The sequence below is a fragment of the Trachemys scripta genome, chromosome 11 (genome assembly GCF_013100865.1).
Source record: "Trachemys scripta elegans isolate TJP31775 chromosome 11, CAS_Tse_1.0, whole genome shotgun sequence".
In the NCBI taxonomy this organism is placed as follows: Eukaryota; Metazoa; Chordata; order Testudines; family Emydidae; genus Trachemys; species Trachemys scripta.
The window spans coordinates 52,942,233-52,962,231 of NC_048308.1; the positions used below are offsets into that span (position 1 = coordinate 52,942,233).

At 39.8% G+C, this 19,999-nt stretch overlaps 1 protein-coding gene across 1 annotated transcript in view; it reads left to right on the forward strand.

Moving 5' to 3' along the window:
* The first annotated feature begins 8,608 nt into the window (after positions 1-8,608).
* The window catches only part of SLC39A10 (solute carrier family 39 member 10), a 134,262-nt gene continuing 122,871 nt past the window's right edge, over positions 8,609-19,999 (forward strand). The window contains exon 1 of the mRNA XM_034786289.1: positions 8,609-8,628. The gene's annotated coding sequence lies outside the window, so the exon portion shown is untranslated. The remainder of the gene's footprint in view (positions 8,629-19,999) is intronic.

Consider the following 19,999-nt stretch of genomic DNA (forward strand, 5'->3'; position numbering starts at 1 on the left):
TCAAGATCCACTGAAGTTAAGGGAAACACTTCTATTGACTTCAGTGGTCTTTGGATCAAGTCTTTTGAGATAGACAGATGAGTTATTGGGATAGAGGTACAATGTTGTCAAATTCTCTGCCCAGGGTTTTGAATTTGCTAGAGACAGAATTATTAGCATTTCTAACACTGGTCTTTCACAAATTAGCTCAGTCTCATTCTGTTATTGTAGCATAACTGATTTTTTTCTTATTCTACTTAATAACCAGTAACTGATTTGGGGACATAACTCCAAATGTGCTGTTCTGATTGAGAGTTATTAGTTTATAATCAGGTTATACAAATGATTATACACAAAATTTTAGTCCCATTATGAGTGTATTTTCAAAGTCTTGGGTAAGGAGGTTGGAACTCCCTCACCCCCACTCTATCATTTGTAAACTTATTACATTAGTAACAAAACACAAAAAATAATTTTTACACTTCAAGGAAAATGTCATAAATATGAAAAAAGTTAGACATTAGCATAACTCAGACAAGAAATTTCATGTAACGGCCTGCCAGCTTTATCAGCGTTATGTTAAATGATCCCATCCTCCATTTGCTTCATTGAGTCTTAATAACGTTTGCCTTTCTTCCTGAAATTAAATCATGTTAGCATGACAAACACTAGAAAAGAAATCTCCTGGGTGATTTACGGGAATGATTTATGGGAACTTGATACAAGGGCTTTATATAACACCTAATCCTGGAATCTTGGCCACGACCTTCATTAACCAGAGAACTTCACTAGTTATTAAAGAAAGATGAACTTCAAATGTCAAGTTTATATAAAGAAGACATAAAACAAAGGGATGGCAAGAGAAGCAGAGTCAGGGAGAGGAGGTAGGGAATGGGTATTTAGAAAAAAGAGGCTTTTGAAACTAATTTCCAAAGCAAAATTGAGTAACTACTTAAGACCAAATTCTGGATGCTGTGCACAACCTGTAGAAGCAGGCTATAAGTGGGGCGCTCCACTGGGGACAATAGGGATGGGAGAAAGCAATGCTCCCCACAGGTCACAAAGTGACAACAGAACAACTATGCAGCCTCTACTGAATAGTCCTCTTCTGGCAGGTGGAGCTAGGGAGTGGATCTGACAAATTAAAGTCTTTGCTGTCTTGGGGTCTGATCCTGCACCCTTTGAAGCCAATAAAAGTTTGGGGCCCAGAATCAGGCCTTTGGAGACAAAGGAACACACACGATTGTCTACAATGGGTGATATATTGAGTTTATATTAGATCCCCCCTCCACAGAGTGACTTGCTCACAGTTCTTTCCTTGTGTAACCTTAGAACGCAGTTTCTCTTACAGCCTGATGCAACTCCAACTGAAGTCAATGGGAGCTTTTCTATTGACTTTAGTGAGAAATGGATCCGGCCTTTCCTGTTTTTCCTTGACTATGAGTGATTTGTGCCCTTCTACTGTTTATATTTGCTCTATTTGGTGGTTTTCTTGCCATTAAAAGAAAAATGTTTTCAAATCTTTGGGTATGTCTACACAGCCTGCAGAAGCAAGCCTCCTAGCGTGGGTTGACAGACTCAGGATAGTGGGCTCTAAACATAGCGGTGTAGACAGCTCGTTGAAGTTGCGGCTCTGGCTGGAGTTCAGGCATGAAGAGTAGGGAGGGGAGTGGGCTTTGGAGCCTGAGCTCTAACCTAAGCCAGACCTTCAAAGAACTGCCTACACAGCTATTTTGAATGTGCTATTATTTGCATGAGTATTATTAACCCAAGGCTGCTAACCTGGGCTGGGAGGCTCACTCCCACGAGCTCCAAAATGCTGTGTAAATGTACCCTTTGTGACTACAGTACTAATTCCATACGTTGTTGTTTGTATTACTGTAATGCCTAGGATCCCAAGTCATGGATCAGGGCCCCATTGTGCTAGGCCATTGTTTTGCTCATGAGCCACTAAGCAAACATGCTGAAAACAAAAGGAGCTGCCTGTGTCTGCCATTAAACTCTTCTGGGTTATTCTGCAAGATCTTCAATGCCATACCAATCTTCTGGGCAGCCATTTGTAGCTGGTTATGCGCTATGCCCAGAATGTGTACCGAGAATGCTATATAAAACATCTGTGGTAAGGATAAGATGACCATGTGAACATTATTTCTTGAATAGGGTTTTGTCTCTCAGCTGCACTGAAGGACATTCCCACTGTATTAGCAAATTCCTACCTTTGCATTGACCTTTTATCATCAAAATGGAGAACAAAGGAGAATAAAATAGTGGAGGGGGGGAGGGAGGAAGAGAGTCAAACTTCCAGGCAAATAATCAGTGTGTACTGACTGGAATTCACAAGGCTGTGACAATTATGTCTCTGAACTGTAAAAACTATTCAATACGCTACAGTAAATATCACTGCTGAGTATCATTTTATGCTCCTAAATTCCCAATAAGCCATATGGAAAATGTCTTTCTAATGTGGACTAGCCAGAGCTTTTTGGAGAACTAAAACCCCACACACATGCTAAACTCTTCCAAAGTAATTCATATAGTCAGCTATGTGCAGTTTTTACAGCCTAATGGATACAGTAGATACTTAAGGGATAACTAAACTTTAGCAGCTGTCTTGTGTTGCAACACATTACTCTGCAATGGAAGCATTGGCACACAACATATGACCTCTAAAATGTAAAAAACGGTACATCTTATTCTTGCTGCAGAGAGTTGGGTTTGAAGGTTGGTATCTAAGTCCAAGTGATGTCTCCTCAATCTCACAAATTAGACACTTTCTAGAAGTTAGATAAATTGCTCAGGAACATTTCACATCTAAGCATCAAAAAGTACTTCCATGGCAGCCCCATCTGTATTCAAAAATAAAATAAAATAAAATAAGGACTCCACTTGCTGGCAAGACACACACAATTCTTTGTCAGCAAACATGATGTTAATTACAATCTGTGTATTTCCCAGACTTATTATGTTAGTTTCTGAATAGAGTAAGCATTTTAAATAGGCTCTCATCAGATATTTTTGGCTATGGCAATGGATGCAAGTCCCAACATGGGGAATAATCGCAAGCATTTCAAACTGGCAGATATGTAAAATTCCCAGTGGCTTACGATAACTGTTGAAATCCCATAAAAGTAACAATTTTTAGTTAGGAAGAGTTCTGAATGTGGAATCTTCTTTAAGGAATTGATCCAAAGCTCACTGGATTCAACAGAAGTATTTCTATTGACTTTAATGGAGTTTGAATCCTGTCTTAAGCTTGTGAGATTTCATTGGGACCAAAATGGTCATATCATGTACTCCATGCTCCTAAATCTGACTACCCTTAAAAGCTCTATAATCTGGCGGGGAAATCTTTCCCCATCTTCACTAGGAAATAATAGTAAAAAACAAAATAGTCCATGCCCTTGCAATATTTGTTCTCTTATAACAATCCACCCAACAGGAGCACAACATCTATTCCCAGCCAGAACTGTCCCTCAGCTATTGATGGTATGCATGATACCAAGGAAATCAATGCACCAAAGCTATTAGACCTGGGCCAAACATGTTAAAATGTGGGATTCTGAAAACATTTTTTCATCAAAATTTCTAACTTCAACCAAAGAGAATGAATTTCTTGTGACAATGTTGTTGTTTTTCAAGCAGCTCTAAAACCATGCTGGCTGCTGCTCCATAAGGAACAGAAGTGGTAAAAGCAAATAGAAAAATGACAAAACATATAGGGAAAGAGCTTTCTTTCAAGCTTCTAACAAGCTATGAGAGCAAGGACTGACTACTACAAGCTGCTGTTGGGCGCTCTCACCTGGGTTCTCAGAAAGACTAGGCCTTGAACAAAAAGGTAAAATTTATGAAGGATGTGACAGTGTTGTTTTAAATTGGGATACAGAAAAAATTACAAAATTGAGATATTATACTTAGGCCTTGACTGTGCAATCTAATCCATACAGGCAAACCCTGCACCCAGGGAATTGATATGAAGAGCCAGATCAGGGAAGTCAATGAGGCTTCACACAGGAGCCGCCATCTGCAGGTTGCAAGATTGTGGCCTAATACAATATTCAACATGGCGGGGGGGGGAAACAATTCTGTCAGCAAAACATTTTGAGATGGGTAAAATGCCAAAAGCCTAAAAATTAACTTGTATCAGGGAGGAGCAGGAACTGAAGTCATACTATGCTCAGTGCAGAAAAAATGCCTTTAATCTCACTGGTGAAGTGTGTGAGTTGAGAGGTATTAATTTAATACATGTACAACAACTGTAATTATAGTACCTCCACAAATGAACTCATAAATTACAAATTATTAAGGGAACATTTTTGTTATTAAAAAAATGTACAGACAATTAAAGCCTCTGAGTCATACTGTCATAATTTGTACATCAATTACCACTTAACGCTGGTGTCCAGTGAGAAAAATAACATTTACAAAGGTCTTTAACATGAAATGAGATGAGAAATGTTTTCAAAGATAGCCTCAGAGGCTGATGGGAGTGGGAGGGACTTGGGCCTATATAAACCAGACCCAGCTCATTCTGTGGGAAAGAGAAGGACAAGGTAGCATTCTAGCAGGCTGAAGTAGTGCTTGGGGGGGAAAAAGAAATAGCTCCAGAAAGGGGCAGGAGAAGAGACACCTGCTGCGGAAAAGGTGCTGAGTTTGGGAAGAGCTGGGCACAGGCTGTGGCCTGCCTCCCCAGAAAACTGTGCTCTTGCTGTAAAGGTAAGAGGATAATGGGACTAAAGACTTCAGGTGTACATGGTAAACTATATACTGATCTGTCCCTTTTATAAGTATTAGCATGTTAATGATCACCAGCTCCATGCAGTTTGGTAGGCTAAGATGCACTGGTTTATGTACTCTATACCCACACTGTGGGCTAGCTGATTTAAAGGAGAAGTGTTAAGGTCTAGATTGCTTTACAAAATGGTGTGAAGTCCTCTATTAAAATCTCAAGAGGCTATTACCCTATTCAGTAAGGCTGGGGAATTAAGGCAATTCTTTTTATATGCAGCTGAACCACAGTCAGAAGGTGGTAGGGTTCCAACCAGCTTGCTTGCTGCTTCTGTAGTAAGTTTAAAAAATTGTTTACAGATATGGCACCTTAGGGTAGTACAAGCAATATAATTTCTCCATTATGCAGCATGTACAAGTAAAAACATACATGGAAAATAAGAAAGTGTCTAGTCAAAATTATTTCTAAGTAACCTTGAAGTAAATTTTAAAAGCTAGAATTTACTGAAACACTCTAGTAATTATTTACAATTACAACATAAGTAATTAATTACAAATATTCTTCTGTAGCTTTTTTATTGCTGATAACCACACACTTTACTGGTTTTCAAGAAGTCTTATTTCATGGCAATCACAGATTTTTATAGTACATGTGAGACTATCCCATCTTTAGTTTAAACTTCCATGGTATCTAACTTTTCATTTGAGTCTTCACAAGATCAGCACTCTTACTCACATGTCCTTATGAAATGACAAAGAGGAAGGCATTTTATCTTGTAAATGAACATTTAGACATTTTGGAGTGATGGTTGAGGGCTGTACCTTGTTCATTAGCACAATTACTGACCTAGCCATAATTAAATGAACACTGCATTGGAAGTAATATGCTGTAAACAGCAATGTACCAGGGCACCTAAACAGCAATTTAAATGCATCCATTTTTTGTGGCATAAGCATTTAAATGCATTTGTTCATATTAGAAACAATTTCTTGCCTTACTCAGTATCTCTATATTTGATGTACTTATTTAGTCTTATCAATACCACTGGTGCTATTTCTTATTATAATGATAACATCAAAGTCACTTTACCAGGAATCTTATTTTCCATAATTGCTTCCCTACATTAGAACTTTTCAGAAATGAATGACAACCTGACGTTATTTTGTGGGGTGATATTGGAAGTTGAGGAGAAATCTCCTAGTCTTCACCCCTGCAAAAAAAAAAAAAAAAAACTGAAAAAGATGGTATGATATTTTCATATTGCTTACAGGGATAAATTTTCAAGTGTCTTTTAAATCAGGAATTGAGTCTTCTGAAAAATCAGAATTCTCCTGCAAAGAAACAAGATGATGCTATCCCAGTCAGTCCAGTGCAAGTAGTATGTAGGGTTTTTCCTGGAACAAAGTTCATAATATTTACTGTAAGTACTGACATCAGAAGAAAGATCTCCTAATAGCAATGATTTAAAATTCCATATCTCCTGTATCAGGTTCTGCTGCTTTTAATTCTCTGAACTGTCCAAATTTAGAAGCACTAGGATGAATGTGTTGTGGGGAGGTGGTTTGCTTTATCTGTCATTTACTTAGTTTAGGATGCTAGTGGTGGTCTGTTAGTATTCACTGGGCCAGGTTCATGCTGGTACCAGTAATGTAAACCCTGGCATGAAATATTGACAATAGATAGAGATTGTAGTGGTGGAAAGTCCTATGAACTGCAATGGTTGTAGGAACCAGAACAGCTCAAAGAGTGGGCAGCAGCAGGGAGGAAGGATATGTGTCTCTCCTCGGCACCCTCCTCTGGTGGGGCACAGTTACCAGAACTGTCCTGATTGAAAACACCAAGAGACTGCAACAGTTAGTAGGAACTCCCGCTGTCTAGGTAAATCCCATCTGAGGCACAAAGAAACTAGTTGGTGCAGGGAGCTATAGCTTGGATAAAAATGGTGTGAGATTAGAATTGGACCCCAAATGTATGGAGATACTTTCTCTATGGATCGGTCTGCAGAGCAAACCACCCTACAAAGAATTGTGGAAGTGTATCTTGGAAGAGTTTGAGCTCACTCCAATATCAGAGGTTCTAAACTTCCCTACAACCTCGGGTTGATGTTCTGTGTTGTGCCTCCCAGAGGGGCAGCTTAGAAGACACAGCCCAGACAGTGGAGAAGTCAAAGGTGCTTTATGTCACTTTTGCTCCATCAGGATTCTGGGTTGCTCCAGGAGCCAAAATTGCCACCAATACAAATTAGAGCAACCCCAGGGATGCTCTAGTTTATAGCAGCTTCCTGAAGGCTGTCAGGTACAGCCACAGGCAAATAAGAATCACAGTAGATGCAAATGCTATGTAGACTATCCTTCTACCCCCAGCATGCCCTCTGTACCAGGTTCTTGGGAGAGGTATCAGTATCAGGTCTCTTACAGCAGACTGAAACATTGCCTGCACCTGTGGAATTCTTCCCTGGCCCTTGGTGTCCCAATCTGTTGCTGAGTCTCTTTGACGCTTGCACTCTAGAGTGAAGGCCTAAAAGGAATGACCTGAAAGAGCTCTGAAATCAAGATACAGCAAGATAGAAATGATGCAGCCACTTCAAAATCATTTGAATGTGAGAAATCCATTGGGCTGTGAGGTCCAGGGACAAAGAACCCAAGCCGAGTCTCTCCAGTAAGGAGACCAGATGCAGAACTCTCTTAGCCAGACACTGAAAATGGTACTCCTTCATTTCAAATACATAGGGGGTTGGGGCTAGATAGGCACCCCCAGTCAGCTCTGTTGTAGGAAACATGGGCCCCTACAAGTTTACCATACCTTTTCCAACATTGGAAAACGTTTTAAAGAGGCAAATATCTAAAGCCTCAATCCTGTAAGTTACTCCATGCACTAAGATTCCTGCTCTTGTGCAGACGCCCACTGACTTCAATATGGAACTACTGGCAGAATCCTGGCCCAAATGTGACAGGCACTAGCATTTCCCACTATCATGTCTCAGGCCTGCCTCATTGTACTCTCCTGTAAATAGGAGATGACTTATAAATAGGTGTCCACCTGGAAGGCTTAATTACCTACTTTTTGTATAGGTCTCTCTTTAAGATGAAAAGTGCTATATAAAAGCTGATGGTATTCTAGTGTGCCATTAATGGACATATAGACTACGATATACTAGGAAGTATGTTTATTTTCAGTGTATGACTTTTAAGTTCATGGTATCCCTTAGACTCCCAATATTCTATTCAAAACCAAGATTGTGAAAAGTACAGTTTTTCCACAACACTAATCAATTTCTGCAAGAAATGCATACGCTGCTTTTCATATACAACCTGGTAACACACTTAAAGGACAGCAGTACTTTTTGTAAAGATGTTTAAAGCAAGGCCACATGAAGGTATGTGAATTGGTTAGGCACTTTCATTAGCCAGAGGTAGCTCAATGGCTTTTGTAATCTGGAACAGTTATTTCATGATCCTTAGCTAGCAAGATGAACAGTACTGTTGATTAAATGAAATATTTTATCTTCTTTCAGTGTAGAAATACCCCATGGAACATGACAGTATATTTTTGCTGGCTTTTGAAAGCTGGTGTTCTAAAGCTATCTATCTTTAAGGCTAGTACCTAGCAAGGCTTTCTCTACTAATTAACAACACCTGTATAGGCCTGACCAGCTCCTGTGGTTTAGAGCTCAGGTGCTGTAGGGCTTCTAAAAAAAGCAGAGTCTTTGCTTTGCCTTTTAACCTATTTTATAATAGCTTAAGACTATATAAATTGAGACATAAAAGCAGTTCCCTGCCCTTGCTAGAGGATTTTTAACTTTATTCTAAGTGAAGTAATAGCACCACTTCCTTTATGTAAGCATTGGGAAAAGAGGGGGCTGGAAAGCAAGAGGAGAAGAGACGGGAACTGTAAAAACTAGCACCCAGCATACAGACATCCAGGTAGGTATAATTTACATTCCTTTATTTCTTGAATAGTGCCCAAGAAAGTGGCTAAATTCTGATCGTATGTATGGTTCCAGCAACACATTAAAGCATGTAATGCAACAAAATACACTATTTTACTATACCAGCTTTAACTCTATTGGCAAGAATCCTCTGTATTTCATTTGGCTCACTGGTGTGTTCTTTTCTTATGGTGCAATCATGCAAACACTCACGAGTTAGCATATGAGTAAGAACTATACTTGGTTGTGATTGCAGGTTTAGGACCTCTCTCTGTATTCGGGAGATTTTGTTTTCTGAACCATGATCAGATGTTTTTGTTCTTAGTTGCTCAAAAGGTCACTTATTGAACATGTATTTTATTTGTAAGAAACACATAAGGGGTCCTCTTCTTCATTTCTATTTTATGTATCTTTCTATAATTCAATTTTCCCCTTTTACAAAGGTGGTTCATAGTAAACTAAATTATTGCACAGAGTAAAAATCATGCTAGAATTCTTGCGGCGGAGAGGTTGTTTTGTTTGTTTTTATCAGCACTTCTGAGATTCTTCTGGAGACTTAGGAGAAATAACAGTCCAGTAGTGTATTCATTTTATGTACATCAACAAAATATTAGCTCTGTCATAACAATTATGAAAAAGACTTATGACACTCTTGCTGGAAGCAGGAACAGGATAATTCTTTGTTCCTCCATGACGGGTACTGGAACAATTTGTACAGTGGGGGTGCTGAACCATTGAACCAAACTGTAAATCTTGTATATGATGGAAACCACTTCAAGCCAGGGGGTGCAGCAGCACCCCCAACAGCCGTAGATCCAGCATCTATGCTCCATGAATAGCAAAAACTCAGTACAAACATTGTCTGTTATCTATGTTTCACTGCCAGAAAATCCCTTTACTTTCTGTTTGCCTGTTGATCATATGGAAGCAAGGGTCTTATGAGTTTTATGAAGTGTTTATCATGAGAACTTTTGCCTCTATCATGTCGGGAAAGGAACTTTCTGTTCCTTCAACCACCGTAAATGAAAGCGTCTGTTTGCATTAGCTATGCTTCGAAAGCTTGTACTCTGCAAAAGTTCACTGCCCAAAGATAGATAATTTTTAACAACAATCTTGAAATAACTCTTTCTGAAGTCTACTCTTACTGGCATATTAAACCCTGTTTGGTTTATCGTTTTGTTTTGTTTTCTGTGTCCTGTAAACTTCCTCCTACCCTTGCTATTTAACCTCAACTGGTCACAAGATATCTGCCTGTGTTCACAAGGAAGGCTCTGCTGCATAACCGCAAAGTACTTGAAGTTTTGAGGGATGGTGATATGAACAAACACTTTCCAAAATATATGTTGGAAAGGAAGTTTGTCTCAAATGTAAAGTATGCACTTATTCATGCAGCAGATCTTGGGTTCTATTGAGCACCTTCCATACTCAAGGTATTCCAAATTGTTTCAACAGAGCAATAAGTTAGGATTGATTAGCCATATTTATACTGTTGTGGAAGCAGAGAAAGAACTGTCATGCATTGCATCCCCTTCCTGTCAGTTCTTTCTCTGCTTCCACACTGTCATATTTTACACATGAAAGTGTATGTACATAGCCTTGGATTAAACCTATATTTACTGAGGAGATAAATATTTGCCATACTAACAGTTGTTCCTTACTCTTGTCAAAAGTGCTACCAGATCTTTCTCACACTTGGCCAATAGAGTTTGGTTCATTATCTAATCGAAAAAGACTGGTGGAACTAACAAATCAGTGCATTTTCCCTGCCTCCCTCCCTCCCTCTCCCATACTTAATATTTTACTGCAGTGCCAGTGCAAGGTGTGAGCCCAAGTTCTGATAGGCAAATTGAACTCGAGTCCTTCTAAGGCTCCCTGCTCTGGCCCTTAATTGTTTTAGTCTAGAGATGACAGTGCTCCATTATGAGCAATACTTAGTGGGACCCAATCCTGCAACTGGATCCCTGTTGGCGGAGATCTACATCTGTATGGTGACCCATGAATGTCAGTGGAAACCCATTTGTTAAAAGAAGAGCTAAATCCTCTTCTCTGCCCACCACCACCAAACAAAGCTCCTTCTTGAGTGTTGGGACAAGTTTGTTTAGCCTGACTTCTCACTTTGTATGGATAGCTGTAATAGACAGAAGACCCTGTTACCAAAGTACTCCCTAGTCAGTGAAATATTGAGGGACTGGGGAGGAAGCTTGGAAAGATAGAGCTTGCAGAAAACTACCATACAGAGTCTTTAGATTAATGAAGGGTAGGAAAATTAATCCAGATCTCCAAACAGTGCAGTTAAACCAATCTAACCCCCAGCGTAGACAGCACTAGGTCCATGGGAGAATTCTCCCATCAGCCTAGCTACTGCCTCTCAGGGAGGTGGAGTACCTATGTCAACAGGAAAACCCCTCCCATCAGTGCAGGTAGTGTCTTCACTGACGTGCTACAGCAATGCAAGAGCAGCAGTGCTGCTGCAGCATTTTAAGTGTAGACAAGCCCTTAGATAGCTCTATTAACACTGGTTTGGGACTTAACTTTAGAAATGTTTTTTTAAAAGTTTGTAGACATGCAAATGTATTGGACTTTCTACCATTGCCACTAAATAGCAGTACTTAAACACAAAGTGGCCAGGCCGTGAGCGGGTGTAAATCCGCATGGTTCTATTGACTTCAAGCCCCAGAAGAGGATCTGACCAAAGGCATGATGCACTACTTTTTTTTTTTTTTTATTTAAATTACCCTCAATATTGTTTGGTGCAGTAAGTGGGTTTTCTGTGGCAGATTACTCATCTAACATCAGACCTGAGCCAGTCTATTTTTTTTTTATTTTTATTTTTATTTAAATGGCATCTCAAACCTATCATCCTTAATTTTGACAACTCAGCAGCTGTGAAACTTCCCAGTTTTCTGCTCTGACACAGAGTCCCAGAGTCTGCAGTAGAAGTGGTCTTTCAATTTCACATTGACTCTCTTGGTGTTTGTCATTTTAGAGCTTTAGGAAGTTTGCAGTGCCTGGATTCATTAGATAAGGGAAATGGGTAATCTAAATCTTAGCAAACCCTGGCTGCTACAGAGATTCACTACTGCAAATTTCTTTCAAGATTAAAATGGAAAGAAACCCCATAGGTCTCGGTCAGCGCTGACTTCTGATGGTTACTGTTATAACAGCTGCTGAAATTGGTGTCTTGATAAAAAGTCTATTTTAAGTTTCTGTATCTTTAAAAAAAATTGTATTTTCTTTAAAATATATATGCTGAGTACTGTGGAAATGCGGGAGGAAATGTGGATTTAAAGTTCAGTTTGCCAGTCACATGAGAAGAGAATTCATTTTAAAAGGAGCTTTTCTGCATGGAAAGGACAAATTCTGCTCTTGTTAAAAGCAATGTAGTCTGGAATAAATCCCTTGCATTCTGTGTGTCACTCTAGATTTATACTGGTGTAATTTAGATCAGAATTTCTCACATAATGATTAAGAGCACAAAAAAAGTCACGTCTAGTCTCAGACACATTTTATAGGACTCTGCAAGAACTCTGAGCCAGCCTGTAGGATATCCTTTGACTCAAAACAAACAGAGCTATAATTCCAGCCTGAACAGGAGCTCCATGTTCTTGCTTGGAATTCCTGAACATATCAATCATCATAGACTATTGATTAGCTATAGCTCATATGGCTTGCACCTTAGATTGGTACCTACTCAAAAGAATGAATTCCCTTTGTCTGGAAAAAGTGGGCTCTGTCAATAGACTTTTAAAATGTATGGGGGGGGGGAAATGACTGTGATAGCTGTAAGAGACAAGGTGGGTGAGGGAGTATCTCTTATTGAACCAACTTCTGTTTGGTGAGAGACAAGCTTTCAGAACAGAAGTTGGTCCAATAAAAGTGATTATTTCCCCCATCTCGTGCCTCTAATATCTTGGGACTGACATCAGCTGCACTGCGTGTGGCAGCTCTAGGCATCATGGTCTGTAAGTAGGTTGTTAGTTTCTTCATCATAATCTTATAAATAGACATGTATGTGGACTAGGGTGACCAGACAACAAGTGTAAAAATCGGGACAGGGGGTGTTGGGGGTAATAGGATCCTATATAAGAAAAAGACCCCAAAATCAGGACTGTCCCTATAAAAATCAGGATATCTGGTCACCCTAATTTGGACTTTAATTCTTTCTTCAAATTGCAGTGGAGGAGCAAAAGCTTGAGTAGCTCTGTTAGTGGGCTTCAGCAGATTCTGTGTTGTATATCTGATAAGTTGTTATGGTTTTTTAATAAAATATATAAACAAAAGCTCACTTAAAAACCTTAAGTACTGAAGCTGAAATTAAGAAGAAGTTTCTTGAATTTGAAGTCCAAGGGTTGGTTGGTGGGTTTTGTTGGGGTTTTTTTTTTTTTTTTCATAAAACTTGGTTGATATTTGAAGTTATGAATATCCTATCAACTGTAGACAATAGGCCTAATTCTAACTGCCACTTAAACAACTTCCTTAAAGTCAGTAGGATTGCATAGGGTGGGTAGTCAGTGCAGAGAATAGAGTGGTACTTTATATCGAGGTAGCAAAATATGCAAACCTTGCTCAGTTTGCAAGGAAATCTATAGGGGATGCCTAAGAAAGATCTCTGTGCCTGAATTTCTCCACCGGTGATAGCAATGGTGGGACAGCTAGCATAGATGTGGCCACCAGCATTTCAAGACTAGTGTCATCTTAAACTGGCTCAGAGCAGGTTTACACAACATGATGATTTAGATGCTGGCAGCTACCAACACCTTGTCTGAACAGATGCTCCAATAATGAATAGTGATAGCAACTGTCAGCTAAATTTTGGCCCAAAATTAGCTCACTTTAGACAAGGCCAAAGATGAAGTCCCCTGAAAAGGTCACAGACAAAAGAAAGCATTGTCTTATTCACATGGGAAATAGAGGCAGGAGGAGTAATATTGTAATGGTGATGCAAGGAAATTTAGGACAAACTGCTTTGGGACTTCTTTCCTGTGGAGGAAAAGGAGAGAGTAGTGTTCAGGAAGCTTAAAAGTTTCTTTTCTCTCTCTTCGGAGGGAGGTCAAATCACACGGAATAGAGAGAATGTTCCGGGCTGATGGAGGAGGATTCTGAAGCAGTACAACAGTTGGCAATTACTACAGAGCTGCCATGCCATTAGCACTCCTACAGTGTAGCAATTGCAGCAGGGTTGGTTTCCATATGGGGAAAACATGAGAAATTTTGGTGCATCTACTCTAGGTTTTTGTTGTTGTTTTGTTCTCTAATGCTTAACAATGGGGGAGGCGATAAATAGCAAGGTTTACATGGAGAAGAGAGCCTTTCAACAATGCTTTTGCGATGGGTATTTCAGGGAACAAAATGTTGCATGTTGCCATCATCTGATGTAGGGATGTCATGGAGTTGCGGGGGAGCGGCATCAAATCAGGACAGACTCTTGGAAAGTTGGTTGGGTTTTGGAGAGTAGGCTTGTTTTTCAGGACACTGGTGACCAAAATTTAGATGAAAGATCACTGAACTTTTATCCCTGAACTGAATACTGCCAGTTCACTTGAAAGAAAAAGCAATTTTCACTCTGGTAGTAAACCTCTGCCTTTGCCAGTAATAACTGAAGGGAATGAAGAACAGGTGATAGGAAGGAATGCAGTGGAAAAGAGGAAATGCCATATTTATTACATACAGTATTGGTGATAAACTTGTGAGTCTCTTTCCAGATTTTGAACATAAACGCTAATTTAAAGCTCAGAAATCCTAAGGCAGTCTAAAAGATTGCATGTAACTATCAAGGTCAGGTGGTCCTCTTGAAAAGTACTGGCTCTGTGTTTTTTGTGTGTGTTAGTGGTGTTTCCCTTCTAAGGGCTTGCCTGTGGAGAGGATAAGTAGCCTACTTTTTCTTTTTTCTTTAGTTCAAATAGTAATGACCTGAAGGGTGGTGGTGGGTTTTTTTTTGTTTGTTTGTTGTTTTTGTTTTTGTTTTTTAGCCAAAGCATCACTGCGATCTTACATGGAAACTGGCTTCGGTCTACCAACATGAATTCATCACACTTCTTCTTCTGTGTTTGTATGATCAGTTAACTAGTTAATGGACAATAACTATCAAAGTTACGTGATGCTCAAGGTAGCCTATTAAAATGAATCTGTTTGAGGTGAACATTGCAAATTGAATTGTCTGTCCTGTAACAAGTGTCAAAACTACTTATTTTATTCATGCAACACAATAGTGTGGTAGTCCTCAAGCAATTGGGGGATACATGGATTCACTGTTATATTAGATCTTAATAGAATTTCTTCTTAGGGTTTATTTTATAGTGCTAAAGCATGCTATGTAAATCATCTCACATGAGCAAAATCAGTCATAATGGCTTACCATCTAAGACCCTAATCCTGCAATTCACTATACTTCTATGCCTGCACAGAGCCCAACTAACATTCAGGTCCTAATCCTTCAAGTCACTCATAGTCCAATGAGTGGGAATGACAAATTATATGGAGGGGACAGGGAAAGAAAGGATGAGGGTTACAGCAATACTATTACATGGTTACTCTGTTCGGATTGAAAGGTATGAGGGTCAAGTCTGAGTGGAGCAAGTCACAGACTACACAGGACCCTGAGCAGCAGGTAGTAAGTATGTTTTTGCTGCTACTTCAAAGAACACAAGAAACCGACATCTCCTGAGTAGCAGTGGTGGGCTGATAGAAATAGTGCAAGGTGGGAAAGAAACATTTAAGACATCTGATAAGGTGGGACTCTCTCTGGCTGTGCTTGCAGGACCCACTTAATGCCAGAAATAAAATACATAGGTTGGCAACTTAACTTTCCAGTATTTGATATAATTTTATTTCTGTGACTCTAGTTGTGGAGAGGGCAATCTGACACTACAGCAGAATTAATAACATGAACAATTAATGCTCTTTGTTTATGGGCAGTGCTTGTATTTCTCTGTAAGATTTTGGACTTTATTCATACAAGATGAAAATTTGAGTTCAAATAAGAGATGCATGTTTTCTCTACTTGTGTGAGCTTGAGCTGCTATTGCCCCCTGCTTTTACTAATGTAAGGGCCCAATCCTGCACAGATTTATGCATGACACTAACTTTCAGGGGTGCTGGAACAATTTGTATAGTGGGGGTGCTGAGAGCCATTGAACCGAACTGTAAACCCTGTATATAATGTAAACCACTTCAAGCCAGGGGGTGTGGCAGCTCCCCTAGTTCCAGCATGTGTGCTAACTTTACTCATGTGCTTAGTCCCACTGAACTACTATGCGATTATTCACCTGTACGAAGTACCTTGCATGTTTGGTTTGTGTTCATTGGATCAGGACTGTCATTACCCAAATTAATTGACAGTAGTGATTGTAGAATCTGACTGGTTCTTTTTCAGTATCCCACAGTTTGTCAATGGCAACATCAAGGTAAAACATCCCTTATTCTCCAAGATGCTCAAGTTTGTTCAGCTTGAGGTGGTCTGGTTTAGAGCATTTAAACAAACAGAAATGTCAGTTTACTTTCCTAAATACGTGCTTTGGTTTGTGCCTTCTCCTTAATCTTTGCACTACATTTTTATTGAGCTCCTTGGCTGCTGTATCACAGTAAAAGCAGCACTGGTAACTCAAATGCTGCTGCCAGCTTTCTCTGTGTATTTTTGCCAATATCTAGCCTTAAGCTATTGAACTCAAGGATTAAGGCATGCCCAGAACAAAGCACCTGGACATTTGACAGCTGTGGTTTATTACCACTAACTTTGAGTGAGTAAACTGACATTTGTATACAAGAGGGTGAGGGGAGGAGGGGGGGGCAATGTAACTTATTTACGATAGTATCTGCATAAGGAACCTAATGTTTACAAGGGTTTTGTGGTTTTTTTTTTTGTTGTTTTACCCAAGTGCTGTTGAATATTTTGAAGCCCAGATTTAGCCATGAAATCTGTTTTCAAACCTAATACATGAGATATTGAAATTGTTTTAAAGACAAACAAAATGAAAATCGCAGACCTTCTCCATCCTTTTTCCAGGAGTTACATAATGAAATGGGGGGGGGGAGTTCTCACAAGGTTTGATATATCCTCCTCCACTTACTCTTCTTCTTCCATCATATCTATACACACAACTTTGTATTTTATTATAATTGAGGCAAGGAATGATTTAGGGTTAAGGCACAGCCTCAAGTGGCATGATGCAGTTAGCAAAAAATGATCAAACCATACTATTTCAAAATTCAAAAGAAACCCAGGTAAAGAACAGGACATCTTGCAGGGCAGATGTTAATGCTCTTTTGGATCATGCTAGAACAATAGGGGGGATGCTTTCAAGTAATTCTATCACAATCACAAAGAAATCTACTCTAGATGGAAGATAAAGAAAACTTAACAATACGGGGAATAACTTCAATGCTTTTAACAAGTATGTAGAAAATCTATAACCTCTATTGCAACTTTGCATAGCCTTCCCTTACTTCCTCTTTGAGGTCTGTTTTAAATTGGTGTCCCTTATTTCTGAAGCCACATCGAATTCAGAAGCCTACAGTGTTGAAATACAGGGGTTATTCTGTGAAATGGAACTAGACTCCCATCTGCTATAGGAAATGGAGAGCAGCTGATTTGATTTAGGCCCTCCAGCTTCAAAACACAAGAGGTGTACAGCCTCCAAGCCTAATGCCTGTGCTCCCCCATCCGGGGGATCATTCAGGACCGTGAGGCAAAGGAGAAAAGAGAATGTATCCTATAGATAGGTGAGTGTGCACGTATGGACAGAGGAAGTTAAGAAAAAGTACATGAAAGTTTCCTGTTAAACAGGAAGAGATGGAAATCTGAAGTGCTCCAGCAAAGGCCATGATAGAGGGGGGGAAGGCATCCTGATTCCCTGCTTAGGTTGTCACCTTGGTGCTTTTATTTAACATAAAATAGCTCATTCTCGCCACAACTGGCGCATGAGCAGTGAAATGCTAGTGTAATATGCAGTCTGTGCATGATCACTGTTGGAGTATCTATGAGCTATGATCTCTATGGTTGTAGGCTGAGCAGCATTTTAAAGCCATATTATTATGTCTTAAGGCAATAATGTAATGCTGAAAAGGGAAGGAAACCTGGACTTGAAAGACTGGGAATATTCATTCTGGATTTTCTGGTTTCTTTAAGTGAAAAATAACAAACTAACCATTGTGTTAATGTAGCGTGGAACATATATCCATTCTATGTACACAGCAATAGCAAGGCTTGAACCCCTGTAAAGCTTCACCATTGCCACACGGCTGACACCAGAATTTCAAAGTTTACTTTAATTTGGAGCTATACTAGACAAAGTTATATCTTCCAGATAGTAATACTTGAGGCTGTAAATTGATGCTTTATAATTGAACGAAGCATACTAGATATTCTTCCAGTGACAAGAACAAGTTAATAAAATCTTATAGGAAGACTTCAGGGGCTGTAACAGTAGTCACTGAAAACTATGGATACTGAGCCTTGTCATGAGACTGCAGTATTATAACTCTGACCTATGACTGGGGCCAGGGAGTAAAGATCAGTCTCTTACCAGCCCTACTATGTCACTGAACTTCTACTGTACCTCATAGCTATCTACTTCTGGTTTTACTGTACTACATCCTTACTAATAAATTAAAAATGGTTCCTAATGAAAGCTACAGAACTACTACTTCCTTCTAACTTTTCTTCACAAACTGAAAGTGGAATGTACTCTGGACAGGCTATAGTCTTTAGTGTCAACATTCTTTTGCTTATATTAGGATTTGTCCATAAACACATCTGCCTCACTAATGTGCATAGCCCTTTGACTTCAGTGGAATTAGGTAAGCAAGTAAAGCAAGCAGGATTTGGCTCTTGCAGGGTTAAGTTTTTTAACATGCTTTTTTGTATCTGCTTTCTTAAGTGCAGCTGTCCTCTTAAAAAGTAATTGTTACAAAGCCTCATGGTGCGTTTTTTTTTTTTCTTTTTTTTTTTTTTCTTTTAATATAAATATGTATCTCAACAGATCACATTTGATGTTGTCATTGAGCAGTAAAGTGGTGGTGGTTTTTCTTCTGACTGCCAGCCCTGCAAACTGAACCTGGCATTTAAGAGTCAAGCTGAGTTCTTTCCTTCCTGTTCATCACCAATCATAAAGGTTGGCAGGCCAGATTAGGCCTCCATTGACAACTCTGTTAAACCTCATGGAGTTGTAGCTGGCTAGAACTGAGCAAATCGCTCTCCCGATGAGGAGCAAGAAGCAGCCAAATCTGTAGCTCTTTCCTGGCTGTGTCTGATTCAATGCAGCTGACAAGAGTAAAAAGTAGTAAAACTCTGTAAGTCTCGGAGCTGATAGGATGTAAAATTAATTGAAATACTGGTTAGTGTGAAGTATTTGCTTAGCAATATTAACTCCTGTCCTGAAAAAGGATGTGTCCTTTGGCTAAGTGGGTAGAGCCTAAGAGGAAACCAAACCCAGTTGTTAACATGGGGGTGGAGGGTGAATGCCTCAGGAATAGGAGCAGGAAATAATGTCCATACCTTTTTGCATTAAGCTCTGCTTGAAGTCCACTGTAGACAGGTGACCCCTGTCCACTATCAGTGGCTTCAGACATCTGCTGTGATACACAGGTGCCCAGGAAACATCAAGCATCTATCCTGAAGGTAACCGAGCCAGTCAGCCACAACAGAAGCTTGTCACACATTTGTGGACAGGACTCAAGTATTCTGTGTGGTGGCTTTTCTCCATGTCCCTCTGTCTTTACTGACTGAAGTGCTCTGAGATGCATGTGGTTGTTTCTTGTTTCTCTCTTTAAAGACGTCGTGTGACTAAAACCATTTGCTGACTCCATTTTTTTCCCCTTCCCACAGTGATGGTAGGTGGAAGCAGCCTGAGATGCTTCCTGTCACCAGGTGACCAAATACTCTAGCATGGATATTGCTTGCTATTGATGGAACCTCTGTATGAAATAGTAATATGGTAGTGTCTTTGGGGTTTGTCACAAATTATTATTCAATAATAGTATTCCTATATAGCACTCTACAGGTTGAGGTCTGTACAAACTAACCCTGAAGATCTGTGAGGTAACTGGGGATTATTAGCCATAGTTTAGCAATGACCATGGGAGGGGTGGCGGGGGGGGGGGGGAGGGGGGAGAGTTACAGAAAGATGGCATGGTGGCCACATTCCTTGTTCAGCCAGTAAGGAGAAACAGGATAAAGCACGTGGGGTTTGTTTTGTTGTGACTCCCTCCCCCCCCACTCCCTTTAATTTCCCCCTGGCTGAGCACGTACCCTCCAGAGAGTCCTCATGCTAGCTGACAGGATTTTCTGGTGAACTCCTTAGGCACATGTATAGTTGTACCAGTATACACTCTCTATAGATTCCAAAACCTTAACTAAACATTTTATGCCC